This window comes from Alexandromys fortis, unplaced genomic scaffold (assembly GCF_014885135.2).
Source record: "Alexandromys fortis isolate MF-2015 unplaced genomic scaffold, M_Fortis_MF-2015_v1.1 scaffold_163, whole genome shotgun sequence".
Taxonomy (NCBI): domain Eukaryota; kingdom Metazoa; phylum Chordata; class Mammalia; order Rodentia; family Cricetidae; genus Alexandromys; species Alexandromys fortis.
Window position 1 is genome coordinate 2472394 of NW_026068085.1, and position 7667 is coordinate 2480060.

General features: G+C 41.4%; 1 protein-coding gene across 8 annotated transcripts in view; it reads right to left on the reverse strand.

Annotated features, from left to right (window-relative positions):
* The window catches only part of Skic3 (SKI3 subunit of superkiller complex), a 98242-nt gene extending 90596 nt beyond the window's left edge, over positions 1-7646 (reverse strand). The window contains exons 1-2 of one of the 8 annotated variants that reach the window (XM_050122170.1): positions 7574-7608; positions 949-1014 (exon numbers count right to left, since the gene is read on the reverse strand). The gene's annotated coding sequence lies outside the window, so the exon portion shown is untranslated. Of the gene's footprint in view, positions 1-948; positions 1015-2815; positions 2893-6951; positions 7023-7210; positions 7527-7573 lie in introns of those variants that run through there. The other 7 variants (XM_050122173.1, XM_050122172.1, XM_050122174.1 and 4 more) reach the window with 7 other exon arrangements.
* Between the last annotated feature and the right edge of the window lie 21 nt (positions 7647-7667).

Genomic DNA, 7667 nt, shown 5'->3' on the forward strand with positions numbered 1-7667 from the left:
GGGGAGGGGAGGTAAGGGGAGGGGAGGGGAGGGGAGGGGAGGGAAGGGAAGGGAAGGGAAGGGAAGGGAAGGGAAGGGAAGGGAAGGGAAGGGAAGGGAAGGGAAGGGAAGGGAAGGGAAGGGAAGGGAAGGGAAGGGAAGGGAAGAAGACTTTATGTGGGAGCATGCACAAGTTGGAAACAACATGTGGACCCACGCTCAGCTCACCCATGCATGACACAAAAAGACCCTGCTGCTCTGAAGAATACAATCTAAAGCTGGAGAGACATCTAAGACATCATGTGAACCATGAGAGAACCAAATGTTAAAGATTAAGAAGAAAAGTCCTGTAGGAATTTGGAGAAGGTAAAGCACACAATGATTACTAGAAGACAGGACATAACAATGGAGAGGAAAAGAATTCCAGTCAGAGAAAAGGGAGACAGGAGGAGGGGAGAAGGAAGAGGAGTGAGAGAAAGCACAGCCGCCTTAGATGCTCAGGTGGATGACGTAGAATAAGGACAGCAGCGGGGAACATTGCGACTGTGTAAGTTATTTTGGAGCACACTAAAGACAAACACACTTTCTCTTGAGAACAGCTGTCGTGTTCAGTACCTTCCATAGCTATGTGTTTCCACATGGAATTCTTTACACTACAATATAACCATCCCTTCTCTTCCCATTCCTTCCTCCTTTATATACGGGCTCTCAGGTATTCCCTTCATCAAACACATATGCATGTATGAGTGCACAAATGTGTATGCATGTTAATTCCAAACACTCCTAATAGTGCCACTCCCTATGATGTTATCGGGGCCAATTACATTCAAACTACCACATATTTGTTTTAACCTGTAGTGTAATTAAAAAAAAAATCTATCACTAGTCCTTCTATTGAAGGAATAGGAAAGAACTATTAAGTAAAGACAGACTGCCTGCTTGTTACTTAGCAACCCACTCAGTTCCTACCTGTTATCACACCTGCATCTTCTTTTTGACCTGGATGTCAATCTGCTCCTTTCCCACTTTTTTCATCTAAATTAAGTAAAACAACCATGAGATAGTGATATAAAACACCCAAAGCCTTCCAAAGTTCTTAAAAATCAGATTCACCATGATCATAATGTGGGAGCTGATGTATGCTGTGAATATGCTTTATTGCCAATGGTTAATAAAGAAACTGCTTTTGACCAGCGGCTTAACAGAGTAAAGTCAGGCTAAAAGAGATAGAGATAGAGAGAGAGAGAGAGAGAGAGAGAGAGAGAGAGCAGGCGGAGTCAGGGAGAAACCACATAGCTGCCGCCTGGGGACACGACCTCATGGTGATGCACAGACTAGTGGAGATGGGTTTGTTTGAGATATAAGAGCTACCTAGAAATATGCTTAAGCTATTAACCAAACAGTATTGCAAATAATATGGTTTCTGTGTGATTATTTCAGGGCAGAGCAGCCAGGAATGAACTAACAGCCTTCTGCCCACATGATCACAATCTAAAACGTGAGAAAAAAAATCTGTATGATTTCAGTGTTTTGTCTTTCCCAGAAAGACACTAATCTGCATCTCCAAATTTCAATGACTCCTTTTCACCTGTAAAACTTTATGCAGTCCTGAGTACACAGGTACATAAACAAAGGTATACAAATCAAATACCTACTGAGAGTAAAGCATAAAGAAGTTTAGTTGCAAAGAACATTTGCATAAGAGTGAAATGAATGTTTATTCCTAGACAAAGAACTAAATCTTGGATGGATATTTGATACTGCAACATATAGAGTATCTTCAAAATCTTTCAGAACTGGTAACTATTTTGACTTTAGAACTGTCGAAGCTAAGAGCACTGCTTCCCATACGTAGACTGCAGAAAATAGCAGAAGTGACAATTGGGGCCATTGCAGAAACTCTTGGAAATTCTGTCTTCATCCCAAATCAAAATTCACTCTACGGAATTTTTTATGAAACCCAAATCAACAACTCAAAGAAAATTTCTTAAAACAAATCATCCAAAACAACTAAGATGTATTAATATAATTTATGGATGCTAAGGAATGTTGGTAGGAGAAATTTAGAAGTCTTTGTTTCCAATGAACCTTTATGTTTCTGTAAGAGCAGATTTGAGGGTAAGTCCCTATTGATCAAAACACTTCAGACAGAGGATTTGGAGAACAGGCTGGATCTGACCCAAAGTCCTCTTTCCCAAGGACTAGCTTTTCTGATACTGGATGGTACCATGTAAGCTCACAAGAGAGAAAAGTAATCAACAGTCTTCTATATATAATATAATCACCAGTAATATCTATAAACCACGATGACCAGAAGAGTAAAGATCCCCACAGGCAACAGTGGCACTTACATGTGTGTGAAAGCCAACCGCTATCTAATTAAGAGTAAGATCTGCACAACAGGAAGGAATTCATTCTGACTACAAGCCTAGCAACTCCCCATGCCTGTGAGGCCATGGAGCCTAGCAAAAAAACTACCACTACCACTTCCCTACCTGTATAATTTCTAGGCTGCATTTTACTCTTCCCCTCTAACCGCATTCCTAATACTTACCCTTATACCGACAGACCGTGTAGCTCTCACCCTTCATCTGAGAAGCTTCTCTTACAAGAGTTGGAAACCATCACAGAAAGCTATAACTGGTCAATATGCTTAGAACAACTGACTGCGGTTGCTCAACTCCAACTGATTCATCTACAACACAACCCTACACCCAAGGCTCACCCAGAGGCTATCAAATTATAAGAGTTAGAGTACCAGGACATCTGCTGCAAACATGTGTTGCCTATCTATGGCAGGGAAGGTGTCCCCATGAACTCAAAACAATATAGTTACCTACACAAGCCCTGGGTAATGACAACAGTAGCTGACACGCCAACATGGAGAGTGGAAATCTCAAAGATCTCTGCCTGTGGATGAAATAGGCAATTAGTGACTGCTGGGAGAGGAATGAAACCACGAAGTGGTTATTGAAACCAAGTGCTCCACCCTAACAACATGTACATATGAGCAACAATAAATTGAGTCAGCAGGTTGTACGTATATATTCATTCCTACATATGAGTGTCTAACAGTAATAATTAAAGAAAAAGAGGTTATGAATTTGAGAGGAGGTTGATGTGAGATTTCCCTCTGTATGCTGTGAATATGTTGTATTACCATTGGTTAAAAAAGAAACAGTTTTCAGCCAATGGCTTAACAGAGGAAAGCAAGGCAGAAAATCCAAACAGACACGTAGAGAGTAGGTGGAGTCGAGGAGACGCCATGTAGTTTCCAAAAAAGAAAGATGCAAACTGGTAGGCCACAACCTCATGGTGATTCACAGGTTAATAGAAATGAGTTAATTTAAGATATAAGAATTAGCTAAAATATGCATAAGCTATTGGCTGAACAGGGTTATAATTAATATAGTTCCTGTGTTATTATTTGGGTCTGGACGACCAGGAAACGAATGAGCAGTCTTCGAATATAGGAGGTGATCACAGGAAGACATAAAAGGCAGGGAAGTGCTGAGATGATGTAACTACAGCACACATACATATTTTTTAAGTTTAAAAACATCACTCAGCCCATCTGCAACTTCATCCCTTGCTCTCTGAAGAGGTAAGTTTCTTGCCTGCTTAAATGCCAACAAACATGGAGTAGTACATCCTCTTCAAATAAGCCAGGATATAAGTACTAGCAAAAAAGCCTGCGCTATCCTGATATACTCAACTCGAACGCAGTAGAACTTTTTAACTGTTCCACCGAGATGTGTGTTCTTCTCCAATTCAGTAAGTGTCCAAAAGCAAGGTTCATATTGCTTGAAGCCCCTTAAATAATCAATCTCTACTGGCTAGTTTTATGTCAGTTTGACACAAGTTAAAGTCATTGGGGGAGAGAACCTCAAATGCCTCCATTAGATTGGATTGCAGGCAAGCATGTTGAGAGCATTTTCTTAATTAGTGACTGCTGGGAGCAGGCCCAATCTATTGTGGGTGGGGCCACACCTCGGCTGTTCTGGTTTCTATATAAAAAAAAAAAAAAAGTAGGCTGAGTAAGCCACGGGGAGCAAACCAGTAAGCCTCACCCTTCCATAGACTTTGCATCAGCTCATACCTGCCCTGTTGGAGTTCCTGTCCTGACTTTCCTCCCCAAGTTGCTTTGGCTATGGTGTTTCACCGTAACAGCAGTAACTCTAACTAGGACACAATCTTGTTGAGTAGTACATATAAGACACACCACAATCTAACAACAAAATCTAGATCAGCAAAAGGAATGTCTCAGTACTCACACATCACTCTTGGACAGCCCTCCAGTTCTCTGTGTATCAGTGCCTCTCCCAACCATTCATTCTACTTGCTTCTGCCTATTCTCATGTTACTCAAAATCAAAGGCCAAGGTGAAGTGTCAAGCATACAACCTGACCCATACCAAATTGACACTAGTCTGATCTTGTAACATTTATGACCTATGCCAGCATTTCCAAAAGTATATTTCAAAGAATATGCTTGGAGGTATTACTCCATGGTACAGGAAATTTGTGTCCACCACAAAGATCGCACTCCTCAGTCTCAATGTATACTGCCACCTTAAAGCCTCTGGGAAACCCTAACACCCCAACAAGCTAACAAAGCAACCAGCTGACATTTTAAAGACACTAGCATGCTCCAGAACATAACTTGAAATTACTGTTTTTGTGGTTTTTTAATTCAACCATTTCTCATACTTTTTAATACCTTTCTAGATATATATCTGTATGTTTCCCAAAACTGACTGGAAGTTCTTTAAGAAATTCTGTTGTTACTTTGGATATTAAAGGACCTGCAGAGGACCACAAGCTAGAGACCCAGACTGTTCAACTGAAGACCTAACATCTAAAGAGTAAAGTACTTTTACTAAAGCAACCTGAACCTAACATAGAAATCATTAGCTAATGATCATAGACAATACAGATCTGAGCCTGTTGTGGGGATAATTGTATCCCTGTGTTATATAGTAACTTTTTTCCAAATGAAAACATTCCATCCTGGAGGGAGGCTTAAGACTCAGAAAGTAAATAAAGCTTATGATGCTCAAGAAAAAATTCACAAGTCTCAGAAATCACCCGAAACATACATTACCAAGGCTCTTCCCACAAGGTAAAATAAGCAGTAATTGGGGCAGGATACTCTCAAGTAGCTGAGCTATTAACAGGGAGCTTCAAGAACACAGCCTTCTGAAATTATCACCCATGTTGGAATGGGCTTTTCAGTGATGCAGCAACCTTTGACTCATCCATCTTCCTCTAAGTAAGTCCTCACCCATGCTCCTAAGTAAGCCCAAAAATTCATTAGTTCAGCAAACTGAACAATGAACAATGGTAGAGTGATTTTGATCTATTGCTGGTGCCCTATCTGGAGTGAACAGATGTTTGCTCATGTTTCCACAGGAAGACATACAACACCCCCACAATTCACACATCAAAGTACCAGTCCCCGCATTTCAGAATACAACAGTATTTACAAAGTACAAAGGTAATGAAAGCTAAATGAGGTTCTGTAGGAAGATCCTGATCCAATCTGTCACTCTCAAAAGAAATTTAGACACACCAGGAAGCACATGCACAGAAGACAGATCAGGTGAAGACACACTGAGGTACAAGACAGAAACAATGGCCTTAAAAGAAATCAAACGTTACAACTCTTTGATGCTGGACTTCTAAACTCCAGAATTATGAGAAAATAAATTTCTGTTGTGGTATTTTGTTTTATCAGTCATAAACCAGAGCTCCAATCCTGAATGGTATCTAGCTACATAAACCCATGCACACATAAAAGTTCCTTTGCTCCCAGAATAACTCAGTGATTAACTTTTGTTGAGCATTCTATGTTCAGAAGACAGTCATTAAACAATGAAGAAATCTGAAAAACTGGGGAAAGTGTGAAAAGGCTACTAATGGAGAGGAAGTGGGAAGACAGGCTTCTGGCCATGTAAAATTGAAGAGCAATAAATGAGTGGTTACATGCAGCTGTCCCGCTCGAAATCAGAACTTGTAATACTTAAGCCTACACAAATGTGGGATGAGGTGCTCAAAGAAATGTTTACCGTCAGGAAAGATGAAGTAAAGGCTGGAATTTAAGGCCCACTGACTGTCAGATGGAAAGTAGGACCTCTGAGATTCTAGCAACATTTGTCTCTGGGTCCCTAAAATATCTATGTGCATCAACCCACTGCAGCACCTGCTCTCACTCACACAACAAGGGCAGAAACAAGGAGGAAAAGATGTGCTCCTGTCATCAAAAGAAGGGCCTGAAGAAACAGAGCCCTCGGGAAATATCAGTAGTCAAAGAACCATTACTATGCCAAAAAAAGAAAGCTAAATATAATTTTTCTAAATCTAAATGCCAGTTGATATTGATTCTGTAAAATATGGTCTACATTCCAAATTAACTCAACATAATGTTGGGGAGTGTGCCCTGTTTAGGAGGCAATCTACCTGGATAACTCTTCTTACTGTACTGTTACTTTGTTTGTTAGGTTCTTCTCCCCAAGACTGTAAACTCCTCAGAGACAAAGAGTGTGTTTTTGCACACCCACACACATCTGCAGGGTGACACTATACTCACAATTCTGTTCACTAATAGAGATGAAATTCAGTAGACTCATAAAAATTTGCAACTGGAGACAAAATATCTCTGAGTTAGGGCACTGACTCTTCAAACAGTTTCCTTGCACAAACCCTGGAAAAGTCATTTAACCTCCCGGCCTGACCGTCTACAAAGTAGTCAGAGTGAAGGCTACAAAATAGATTCCACAAAAAAATAAGTTACATAGTAAATACGTAGTAAGGCTTAAGACCACTCAGCACATACCGCTAAATATGTATTTCCTCATTACAATTATTCTGTACAAGACGCTGCCAGATATTATAGTTAAGTTTTTAAATAAACAGAACTCCTCCTTCTTATCAAAAAATCAAAACAATTGGTTTAATGTACAAGTGTATGTACCTGGAGCTATAATAAGTGAAGAATTTGAGTTTGAGATAGAAACTTGCTGTTCCGGAATTCTCCAAAGGAATCTAACAACCAAAAGAGAAATAGCATTATCCTGCACCCAACTCTTGTGCTCCGAGCCTACGTCAATTAGCAGACACATCACACAGCCCACATTTTCTTTTCGAACCTGTTCCTTTTTTCACTGTCCCCGCCCCCTTGCGACTTGGCAAAGAGCAGCCAAGCTTTCCCATATCTGGAAACTGAAACTTACAAAGCCCGGCTCCTCACCGCACACCACCAGCATAGTCCTTAGTGCCCCGGCCAAAAGAGGCGATCCGACGAGGCAGGCTGCGTGACAAGGGCTCTGCAGCCGCTTGGGATCCAAACCACTACGCGGCCCACACCTGAGGCGGCCCGGCCTTGGCCACAGGGGCACAGCCCATCCAAGTGACAGAAGCACTGCCACCTCATCACCGCCAAGTTCACTAAGCCAGGGAACATTGGGTCACGCTGTCCCGTGCAAAGAAGGACGACCCCTAGCAGCACCTCCAGGCACAATCCCTTCTCCCCCAATGCCATTTCAACTGCCTTTAAAATGTAACTTCTGCTCAAAGCGAAAGCAACCAAAACCCACCTGGCACATGCTGGACTGCCGCAAAGTATAAGCGCATGCGCATTTCCGCAGGCATCGCTTTCGTGATGGGAAGTAGCTGAGCGATCATTAGCTC